This window comes from Macaca mulatta, chromosome 7, assembly GCF_049350105.2.
Source record: "Macaca mulatta isolate MMU2019108-1 chromosome 7, T2T-MMU8v2.0, whole genome shotgun sequence".
Taxonomy (NCBI): domain Eukaryota; kingdom Metazoa; phylum Chordata; class Mammalia; order Primates; family Cercopithecidae; genus Macaca; species Macaca mulatta.
Genome location: NC_133412.1, coordinates 57,711,114 through 57,723,544, shown reverse-complemented (window position 1 = coordinate 57,723,544; position 12,431 = coordinate 57,711,114). Strand labels below are relative to the sequence as shown.

Here is a 12,431-nt window from a genome sequence, read left to right as displayed (position 1 = left end):
TGGGAGTGGAGGGGGGGTAATGAGGGACCTCACATGAGTGGCCCGTATTGAGCTTTCAGGTGGTGAGGAAAGCTTCTTAATTTTAGCTAGGGGTCATTTTAGCTAGGCCCCGAAGGACAAGTGTGATCTGGTGGGTAGAGGAGAAGAGTATAGTCCATGGAAAAGGATCCACATATGCCAAGGTCCCACGTGAAGAGATGTGTGTTTAGGTGATTGGATGGGTCAAGTGGATAGAGCATGATGGACAAGAAGAGGGGTGAGATGAGCCGGGATAAGCGGGCAAGGGCCAGACATTGAGGGGATCCCATCTACATAATTGATGGCAGGAGTCGGTGGAGAGGGAGAGGCTAGGACTGTGAAAGAGAGTGGTATTCAGGAGGGGCAGATCCAGAGGATAGGACCTGGAGCAGACATGCAGGGTGGGACCCACTCAGAGGAGAGAAAGTTCCTCATTGTGACAAGGATGGGCATGTAGGCAGTTAACCTGGAAAGTGGTAGTGCCACAAAGGCTGATGGCACACCTGGCTCGTGACTCCTTTCCCTCTGAAGTTGGGCGTGATGCACCTTGCTGAAAGTGAAGTTGGAGGAAGACAGGAGGGTCCGAGAGAAACTCAGGAGTGGGTATGGAATTGGAATCAGAGCTCTTAAGGAAGATAAATAAGGATTCCTGGGCAATTTTGAGTCTCAGTTGTGGCTTATGACTGTATACTTGCAGGGGCACAATTCCATGTGATTATGCGATGTTCTCTAGGAGTAAAGGACAACAGGGATTTGGGGAACAGATTCAGGTTTGGTGTTTGGATGGGCACATGTGACAGAAAGCCAGGGAATGTCAGGAAAAGAAGACATCTTGAACACACACATTTATGTTGCTCATCTGTGTGTGTAGGGAGGGGTGGTGGGGGGAAGTTTAAAAGGACTTTTTAAAAAGCACAAACCCACAAGCACAAAAAAACATCAGTGACAAAATCCTGAAAGCTGAAAAGCCGATGTAAAGGGGCTAACTGACTTAGACTTTGATTGCTCCAGCAGAAGACTGGAGGTTCATTTTCTGAAGAGAGTGAAAGGAAGGTGTTTGGACTGTAGTGAAACAAGCAGAGCTGAGCGTGAGAGGACCAGACTGGAAGTAGCGAGACCAGTAAGGCAGAACCCTCAGACTTCAATTCCTGGGCTCACAAATGCTGGCAGCCTGGCCTTCGGCCTCTAGCTGGGAGTTAGAAGGCCAGCCAGGAGGAACGGTATAAAGGTGCTGGCAATGGGGCTGTCCAGTGGAGTAAACCAGCTGGACTATTACAAGGTGAAATTCATCCCAGCAAAGTGCTTAGAGCGTCAGTCAGCTTATTGTCCCCACTTTTAAATATGAACAGGCAACCATGAGATACCAGATATCCGAGGAAACATGCCAACATAAAATATAAGGACTAAAAGAAACACAGCAGAGGAAGAATGCAAGGAAATTGAAGGAGACAAGATCTGCAAGAGAAAAAAAAAATCTAACATTATCTAGCATTAAGATCTTCAGAGAAGAAGGGAAGATATTGCAGCCATGAAGTGAGAATAGGAGAGAGGAGAATGCCAAGAGGTAGGAAGGCCTGGTATTCAGGGGCCTGTACCACGGGAAAGAAATGAAGGGATTCCTAGGATGCTGGTGAGGTGTGATCCCAGGGCAATAGCTGTGTCCCAGGTGAGGAGGACAATCAGCCCAGAGTCCAGATTATCACAGAGATTTTTCTTTTCTGAGGAGTTGCAATGGATAGACCTGATGTATCTAAATGTATAGAAATTTTGGAACATTTAGAATTGCTTTAGTGAGGAATACAGATAAAACAAAGTTAGGGAGAAAAGTTAAAGATAAATTTCAAGCATATTTTGCAGGAAAGACACAGTCTGAATAGCACTTACATTCTCATAATTATGTAAACACTAAATGTTGAACTAAGCTAAATTACCATAAAACTAAATTAGAGAAGAGAGAGCCAGAAGGAACACTTGCATAGGGTGGGAGATTAGGAGGGAGAATGAAAATGAAAGAGAGTTAAATTCTCATTTTCCAAAGTGGGATGTCCATAAACAAGCCTAAGATGAAAAAATTCAGAGCAAATAAGTGTATTCTATAAAGACACAGGGATAAATACCAAAAGAATGAGCTAACAGAATTAAAACTGGTTGCTTATCTAAGGAGTGGAGGATTGTGTGGTAAGTGGGCAGGAGACTGCTATTTTCGTTACTAGTCAAATAACAATCTGGTTCTTTCAATCTAAGTGCATGTATTACTGGAAAATACTAAAGGGAAAAACACAAAAAGACAAGGAAGTGTGGGTATCGGAAAGAGGGATGTCAGAGTGACAGATCATGGAGTCTAGGCAGAATAAGAAAATGAAGAAAGAAGATTGATGGTAAGGAGAAGGGAAGTAGTTCAGAATGAAGAAAAACGGGGTTAGGAGAGAGGGCTTGTGAGTAGTTGTCAGACACAGCCTGGAGAAAAGTCTCAAAGACTTCCTATTTTCCCTAAGTCTATGTTCTTTTTATATTACCATTCTAGGTGATTCCATTACCTTAGGAAGTTTTCCAAACAGTGAAATTTAGGGTTATGATGTTAGTAACCAACCTTAGTAGACCAATCAAATGAAGGCTGTCAGAGAGTTGGTCGTCTTGATGGCAAAGTCCAGAAAGACCTCTTCTGATGATGTAAATACTCTCAGAAGTCTGGTCCTCTATGGTGACTTTGTAATCTATCAACTTGGCGAGGCTACACTACATTTCCTAAAATTGGCTTTCTTACATATTACTAGCTATGGCGGTCACAAGGGAGAATCTTGAGAGACGTGGAGGGCACAAAGGAAGCAGCAAGCACTTTGTCATCTGCACACTTGTTGATGAGCTGCAGATTCATGCATAGGTGTGATATGGCAGTTAGGTGTGCAATTGCTCTGCCTGCCCCTGGACCCTCTTTCAGCTTCTCCAGCTCCTGAGCCAGGTGCGTGTATCTCCATGACTATGGGCCCCAGCTTCTGCAGGAACCCATACCCTCAAGGTGAGAGACCATTCTGGTTTGTCCTGGTGGGTTCCAGCTAATGTTCGTGGACTCCAGCCTCCTCATACTTTCCCTTTCTGACTGCTTACCTTTTGAGCTTCTCATGTGGGCATCAGATATGGAAAAAACAACCTTAGAGACACTACTTAACTAGCTCCCTCTTATGGACTTCATATATTGAAGCCCTAACCCCCAGTGTGGCTATATTTGGAGATACAGCCTTTAAGAAAGTAAGTAAGGTTAAAAAAGGTTAAAGTGTGGAGCCCTAGTCTGATCGATTTCCAGTACTTATAAGAAGAGACACCAGAGATTGATTTTCTCTCTCTCTCTCTTTCTCTCTCTCTCCATGCACACACAGAGGAAAGGCCATGTGAGGACACAGCAATAAGGCAGCCATTTATAAGCCACATGAAGGCCCTCACCAAAACCCAAATTTGCCAGCACCTTGATCAAGGATTTCCAGCCTCCAGAACTGTAAGAAATAAACGTTATTTAAGCCACCCAGTCTGTGGTATTTTGTGATGGCAGCCCAAGCTAATTAATACACTCCCCAATCATGTAAGCCAATACCCTTTAGCAAATCAATCAATCAATCTATCTAATATATCTATCAATGATATCCCTTTTTTTTTTTTTGGAGATGGAGTCTCACTCTGTTGCTGGGCTGGAATGCAGTGGTGCAATCTCCGTTCACTGCAACCTCTGCCTCCCTGGTTCAAGTGTTTCTCCTGCCTCAACCTCCCAAGTAGCTGGGACTACAGGTGCGTGCCACCATGCCCAGCTACTTTTTGTATTTTTAGTAGAGATGGAGTTTCACCATGTTGGCCAGGATGGTCTCAATCTCTTGACCTTGTGATCCACCCACCTTAAGCCACTGTGCCAGGCCTGAATGATATACTTGTATCCTAGTGATTCTGTTACTCTGGTTGAACTCTTACTGATACCACCTTCCTGGTGGAAGAATGACCTCCAAAAATATCCATTTCCTAATCTCTGAGCCTGTGAATGTTAAGGGATTCATAAGATGTGATTAAATTAAGGATCGTGAGCTGTGGAGATTATCCTGGATTAGCTGGTGGGCCCTAAATGTAATCACAAGTGTTCTTACAAGAATGAGGCTGAGAGAGATTTGGCAACCTAGAAGAAGCTGATGTGACCACTGAAGCCAGAGCCTGTGCTGCTGACTTTGCAGAGGCAGGAAGTGGAGAGTAGCGAAGGCATGCAAGGAATGCAGCCCTAGAAGCTGGAAGAGAGAAGGGAGCTGGTTCTCCCCTAAAGCCTCCAGAAGGGGCATCTTGATTTCAGCTTAGTGTAACTAGTTTTGGACTTCTGATCTCCAGAGCTCTAAGAGAATAAATGTGTTTTGTTTTAAGCCATCAAGTTTGTGATAATTTGTTACAGCAAACTAATACAGTTTAGACAGTAATATATTACAACTAATAATAAGTTATTAAAAAAACAGAAATCCACAAGTTCATTCTAATAGTAGATAAGTAGATAGATGATAGATAGATAATAACAGAATGAAAGAATACATGAATGTCATGTAGGGGAGAGGGAAGGCTCTTCCTTACAGTAAAAAGTTGACTAATAAATGTGGAAGGAATGGTGGAAAATCATCGTTTTGTAATCAATCCTTAGGCAAGAATCATCAATGAATGCTAAATTTAGGGGGAAATTGTGAGGATCAAGAGAAATCATAACTGTGCTGTTCAGTTACACCTTTATCAAGCGGTCAAAATTAGTATCACCAACAAGAGCAGATGGACATTGTGGACCTCCAGATGTGATATCCTGAGTAAAACAGATGATCACTTTTGTAGTACCATCTGGGGGTGCAAAACCTGTATCTAATTATGAGAAAACATCAGACAAAACCAGCTAAAGGAATGTATTATAAAATAACTGACTTCAGCTTTTCAAAAATGTCAATGGCATGCAATACAACAGAAGGTTATGGAACTGAGATTACAGGAGACTAAAAAGAAATGATACGTAAATGCAATATATAATTGTGTCCTGGATCTTGTATTGGAGAAGGAGAGTGCTATTATTAGGGATATAAAATATTAAGAATATGATTGGGACAAAGAGATAATCAGAATATGGATGATAGATTAGGTGAAATTATAGCATCAATGTTAAGTATCCTGAATTGATTATCAGTGTTGTGGTTACATAAGAGAATAAACTTATTCTTAGGAAATACTAAAATTATAAGGGGAAAAGCAGTATGCCTTCAACCTATGAGAAAACATTTTAAACAAATACTGGGGGAAATGTTAGTATTCTCAAAAATCAATCAGAAAAACAACCTTGTAGAAAAATGATTATATAATACGTACAACAAATAACAGAAAAATATACACGATATATATTCAACTCTGTTGTAATTAAAGAAATACAAAGCAAAACAATGAGATGCCATTTGTTACCCAGAGAGTGGCAAAGCTGAAAGAGTCTGGAAATATAAAGTGTTGGCACTGAAATGGAAAATGGTGGGACTACAAGATCATGTAGCTACTTTTAGAGAACAACTCACTATGGCCATATGCACAAAGAAGCAAGTACAGAAATGTTCATTGCTGTCATGTTTATGGTGAGAAACTAGAAGCAACATGAACGTATGTAGGAATATGGATAGAAACTCAAGTCCTTCCACTGATTTAAAAAAAAAAAACTTGTAAAACGATATTACATTAAATTAAAAAGTCAGTAACAGGCCAGGTGCAGTGGCTCATGCCTGCAATCCGAGCACTTTGGGAGGCCAAGGCAGGTGGATCAGAAGGTCAGGAGTTCAAAACCAGCCTGGCCAACATAGTGAAAACTCATCTCTACCAAAAATACAACAAATAGCTGGGCGTGGGGGTGGGTGTCTGTAGTCCCAGCTACTTGAGAGGCTGAGGGAGGAGAATCCCTTGAACCTAGGAGGCGGAGGTTGCAGTGAGCCAAGATCATGCCACTGCACTCTAGCTTAGGCAACAGAGTGAGACTTAGTCTCAAGAAAAAAAAAAGTCAATAACAATAAATATACTACAAACAACACAGATGATTTTATGGCTCTATCGATCTGTATCTAAAATTATACAAGGGCAAGGAAGATGATCTTAAAGGACATGCATCAAATAAGAACTCAGGGTGAGGAGAGGATGAGGATTGCTCAGAGGTGACTTCAGCTTTATCTCTAGTGGTTTTTTGTTTGTTTGTTTTTTTTTTTGTAAAGGGAAATTTATTCCTATATTGCTCGCACAATTAAGGATTACATGTGTAATTAATGATTTCATATACAATTAAACATTAATTTAAAAATGTAGGCAGGAATCGTTACCTTCCCAAGACCATTTATAAATCAACTTTCTTTTCTATCTCCTAATAAATCAGCTACTGTAAGCATCATGAATGAGGGCCACGCACTGTATAATGGTTCCCTCTGCCACTCTGGCTTCTATTTTTACCCTTCCTTGGAACCTCTGGGCATTTGATTTCAATCTGTAATGTCAAGATTTGGAAATTAAATTTGGGCAAGTTCAAAAGAAGAGTGTCTCTAAATGTAAGCAGCTTGGGTATTTACCTTTTCCCTGTTCAAATGTGTGCACAAGAACCTCTCTTCTGTCTTCATGTCTGTGAGAAAATTGGTGAGAAACAACATCAGGGAATCACTGATGGAGTTTGCATAATTACACATGTTGGCAGCTCTGTTCTTGGGGGATATTGTGAAATTAGGATATTTCTCTTCCCAAGCCTGATGACTAGAAAATTTGAATCTCACATACAACCACCAAGTCTCCTTAAGAATGTATGTGATGCCCTGTATAATTCTTAATGGACTTAGAATATCCCTAAAAATTCTATTGCAGCACTGCGGAGTATGAAAATTCAGAGAGCATACTCATTCTCAAGTTCAGTCACTTTGAAGAGTTTGTTGTTGATGTTGTTTTTAATGGAGAAACTGAGGCCCAGAGAATGGAAGTGAATTCTCAACATCACAGAACTGTTGGGCATGGTTGTGGGCAGATTCCAAGCCTTGGTCACCCCCGAAAACACAACCATTGTATTCATGTGATACTACATTTGTGCAAATGTAAATTAGATGCTGGAGTGAATGGAGAAGAGGAAACTTCCCATCTTCTGTTACACCTGCCTGCACAAATCCTAACACAATGATACAGCCCAGTACAATGTGCATTTCCCCCATGGACATTGCCTGCTTAGGAGCCTATGGTCTAGGAGAGGGTTGAGATCACCAACATTGGTGATCTGCATGAGGATGAAGTGATGGTGAGAGACCCTAAAGAGAATGGGCCACATAAGGCATTACCTTCATTGTCAAGAATAAAAATAAAAGTTGTGTTTTTCTGGCCCTCAGTGATAGATACAATTCTCCCCAATCATCAAGAAACTCATTCCTTCCCCTCAACAACGGGCAGAGGAAACACAGAGAGATGAAACTAACACTTCTTGGCTCTCACATGCTAGTGTTTTGCTGCTGTCCTCCTAGTTCTGAATGACAAGTGTGTCAATGCCAAAATTGTAAAAGCTGGTCCAGGTCGGATGTGTTCAATGTCACGATAAAAAAACAAAAGAAAAGGTGAAGTCCTACAGCCAGGTTTGAAAACGTAGCTGAACAGGTGTAGGTGAGGGGAATGCAGCTGAGAGGTAGTGCTGTTCACACATTTAACAGGTGGACATTGTGACTGGGTTTCTGAAGACATTCACATGGGGGAACATGCAGTGTAGTGTGTGTGTGGTCTATGAACAGATAACCCAGTGTTCTGATGTTTACTGACACAGTCTGACATTTACCCACTGTTCACCCTTGATTCTGTGTTCTATAGAACAGTGATAATATAAGAGTCATTGTCAATCCTTGATGGGTTGAAGGAATGTGACTGGAATAGGAATGGAACCAAAACCTTGACTGGAATAGGAACAGAACCAAAACCTATCTTGCAAGATTTCTTTAGGAATCAAGTAGGATGACTTATTTAAAGTACCTAGTATTTTAAAGTGTTCATTATGCAGTTAGCACAAATTGCAGTATAAAACCCAGTAGAAGAGCACAGCTTAAAATCATGATTAGATTTCCATGTATGTCATTTCCTAGTTGTATCACCTGGAGCAAATTCCTGCCCCTCTCTGAGTTTCCACATTGGAAAATGAGGATTAAAGACCAATCTTGAAGTGTTGTTTGAGGTCTTAACTGTGGCTGCATTTAACAAGACATTTAACAGTTCAAAACAAGAAAGGAGGTCATCTACCCTCCCTGAAAGGATCAGAGAACTTGGAGAAACATCTTCCATTTTTGATACCACATTCTACAAGGGTCAGTCACTGCCAAATCTGGGAGGGTTGAAGGAAAGTGGCCAGGAAGGAGGGAAAAGAACTGTATTGGCCAGGGTTCTCCAGAGAAACAGAATAAATAGGAGAGCTGTATATATATTATAAAGAATTCATTGATGTAGTTATGGAAGCTGAGAAGTCCCAAGATCTGTAGTAAGTAAGATGGAGACTCAAGAGCTTCGATGGTGTAGTTCCAGTCTGAGTCCAAGGCCTGAGAACCAGGACATCTGGTGGTGCAAGTTCTGGTTCAAAAGGTGGCAGGCAGCCAGGTGTGGTGGTTTGTGTCTGTAATCCCAGCACTTTGGGAGGCTGAGGCAGGAGGATCACTTAACCCTAGGAATTTGAGACCAGCTGGGACAACATGGCAAAACCCCATCTCTACAAAAATACAAAAATATTAGCTGAGCATGGTCTCAGCTACTCAGGATACTGAGATGGGAGGATCACTTGAGCCCAGGAGGTCAAGGTTGCAGTGAGCTGTGATTGTGCCCCTGCACTCCAGCTTGGATGACTGAAGGAGACCCTGTCTGAAAAAAAAGAAAAAAAAAAAAAAAAAAGGTGGCAGGCTCCAAACCCGAGAAGAGAATGTGTTTCAGTCTGAGTCTGAAGGCAGGAGAAGGCCAATGTCTCAGTTCAAGGCAGTTGGGCAGGAGGATTCCCTGCTCCTCATGGGAGGATCAGCCTTTTTGTTCCATTCAGGCCCTGAATTGATTGGATGAGGGCCACCCACATTAGAAGGAGGCATCTGGTTTGCTCAGTCTGCAGATTCCAATGTTAATCTCATCCAGAAACACCCTCACAGACACACCCAGAATAATGTGTGCCCAAATGTCAGGGCACACCATGACCCTGTCAAGCTGACACATAAAATTAACCATCACAAGACCCAAAATCCATTTTCCCCGAGGGATAGTTATCTGTCTCATTTGTGAGCTAGGGGACTTGTTCTGGGAGACAATTATGTCCATGTTATGGAACACAGATTCTGATTCAATGTAAGAAAGAACTTTCTAGCATTCAGCGTCGTTGAGAATGAAATGAACTTCTTGGGGAATGCATTCTCTCTTATTGGTAATGCACAAACAGAAGCTAAACAAACCCTTGCGTAAGAGTCTGTCAAGGAGAATAAAGCATCAGCCGCAGGCCTTAAACAGTATACTGGACCAGAGGTTTCTTCCAAGCACGTGAGTCTACGGTTCTGTGATTTTGTGGAAGTGCTCCACAAATGAAGGTGGTGTTATAATTTGAAATCACACAGGACCAGGCACTTAATATATTTTCTCCAGGCAATAGCAACCCAATCATTCTCTCCCACTATAGTGCTCATGCGATGACACTGTCACTCAACAATCATCAGGTGCTCCCCATCACCTAGTGATGACACTCCAACACATTGGCCTGACCTACGAACCCTTCTTCTAATAACCTCCAAACGTGTCTTCACAGCCTGATTGCTACTTTCCCATATGGACACCATGCTGCCACCCAGCATGTGCCTTGGGTTTTCAAGGCCCCTATGTTCTGTCCCTCATGAAAGGACATCACTCTGAATCCCTCAGTACTGGGTGTATTAGTCCATTCTCACCCTACTATAAAGAAATACCTGCAACTGGATAATTTATAAAGAAAAGAGGTTTAATCAGCTCATGGTCCTGCAGGCTGTACAGGCTTCTGTTTCTAGGGAGGCCTCAGGAAACTTACAATCATGATGGAAAGGGAAGCAGGCACATATATTCACATGGCCAGAGAAGGAGAGAGAGAAAAGGGGCAGGTGCTACACACTTTCGAACAACCGGATCTCATAAAAACTCTGTCATAAGAACAGCAAGAGTGAAGTCCATCCCCATGATTCAATCACCTCCCACCAGTCCCCTCCTCCAACACTGGGAATTATAATTCAACATGAGATTTGGGTGGGAACACAGAGCTAAACCATATCACTGGGCTAAGTAATCCTCCTGTGAGTTTCCTAGGCCTAATGCTCTGACCCACATGCCAGCATATGCTACGCTGCATTGCAATTGCCTGGTCACTTGAGTCTATCACTCAAGTGAACCAAGAGCCCCTCAAGAGGAGAAGCTATGGCATGCTTGCTGTTGTGTCTAAATACTTCAATGCCTGGCATGTAGTAACTGTCTCACATAACATTTACTGACTTGAAGTGTGTCTTTTATGAACTCCTTTCCATCTGCCACCTTCTAAATTCCTGCAGTGTTCTTTTTTTTTTTTTTTTTTTTTGAGACGGAGTCTCGCTCTGTCACCCAGGCTGGAGTGCAGTGGCCGGATCTCAGCTCACTGCAAGCTCCGCCTCCCGGGTTTACGCCATTCTCCTGCCTCAGCCTCCCGAGTAGCTGGGACTACAGGCGCCTGCCACCTCGCCCGGCTAAGTTTTTGTATTTTTAGTAGAGACGGGGTTTCACTGTGTTAGCCAGGATGGTCTCGATCTCCTGACCTCGTGATCCGCCTGTCTTGGCCTCCCAAAGTGCTGGGATTACAGGCTTGAGCCACCGCGCCCGGCCTCCTGCAGTGTTCTAATCATATCTCCACAATGTCATTCATCCAATAATGTATTCATCCAATTGACATTGTTTAAATGTCTTTTAGGTGCCAAACTCTATGCTGGGTTTTGGGGATAGATTGGGGACTAGAACATAATCTTGTCTCTCAGGAGGCTTATATTCTACTAGGCAATAAAGACAGGCAAATAGGCAATGATAAGACACTGTCCTGGAGGTATCACAATAATCTCTTTCACTGGATAGAGAGCTCCAGAAGGCATGGATTAGCTAAGTTATTTCATCTCTGTTTCTTCAATGCCTAACCCAGTAAATAGTATGTAATTGCTGAATGAATACGTAAGTATAGGTAATCCTGTACTTACGCCAGTAACTTGGTCATGTCTTCCTATCCAGGCAAACCATTGAGATCTTAAGCAATCCCAGAATTTTAGAGCTGCAAGGAACCTCAAAGATCGAGGAGTCCAGTTCTTTCTCTATGATTTTAATTCCTTCCACAATATCCCAACAATCAATTTTGTGGAAAGAAGTATGAACTCCTAGGCATGGATGTGTCATGCAAAAATAAGATGATACTGTTTTTGCTGATTTTTAGACATAATAGAGATGGAAATTGTAAAAGCACATTTTCCAAGTTAACCCGTGTTCTGTCTATAGCTGGTACCTATTGGTGTTGCTCTGGTTCTCCATAAGTACAGATAATGTGACACAGAGGTCCCATCCTGTAACAGCAAGCACTATGATCACAGCCTACTAATTCCACACACCAGTCATCCCAGCACACTCAAATAAAAGAATTTGGACAGTTTGTTGAAATTCACTGTGATCCTATTTGTTTCGGAATTAAAACATTAATTGGGTATGTGCGACAATTCATTTTGGTTCCTTTGGATTGGATTGCTGTGCAAATGAGTAGTGAATACAAGGGAAATATTTAACCTAATTGAACATGAATATGCTCAATTTCTGAGTCCTCTTCAAACCACTTTGGCAACTGTGTTATTGAGGACGAGTAATGAAAGTGCTGAACACAAATTTTCATCAATTTTTTTAAAGCACTTGCTAGTTTCTATAGCACTGATCTTGAGCCAATAGCAGCAGCAACTTGATAAACTAATTTATGTGATATGGTTGAATTTTTAAAAGTCTTTAACATCTTCTTGCCACCTCCTGTTCAGGAGAATGCGTGAGGCTTTGCAGCATGAGGACTCAGGGGAGTTTGAGGACCTCTGTGAGCTTATGAAGTCTGTGTTTTAAATGACTTGCAAGATAAGATGAGTTGTTATACTCCCATCCTAAGGACAAAGTCAAATGATAGAAATTAAGGTTAGGGGATTTAGAGAACATCAAAGCATTTTTATGCCCTTGAGAACAAGCTTGTAAACATCTGGTAAGGACATGAATTGAATTGATAGGAACCAGGGTTATATTAACTAGGATGCAGATGCTTCACGCTGAAGCTTTGGAAATACAAACTTAGGTTCACATTGCAACTCTGCTTCTGACAAGCCGTGTCACCTCAGCCTACAAACCTCATCTTT

General features: G+C 42.0%; 1 long non-coding RNA gene across 1 annotated transcript in view; it reads left to right on the top strand.

Moving 5' to 3' along the window:
- The window catches only part of LOC114675414 (uncharacterized), a 197,894-nt gene that overhangs the window by 158,036 nt on the left and 27,427 nt on the right, over nt 1–12,431 (top strand). The window contains exon 2 of the long non-coding RNA XR_013395852.1: nt 3,393–3,508. This is a non-coding gene — a long non-coding RNA (uncharacterized LOC114675414). The remainder of the gene's footprint in view (nt 1–3,392; nt 3,509–12,431) is intronic.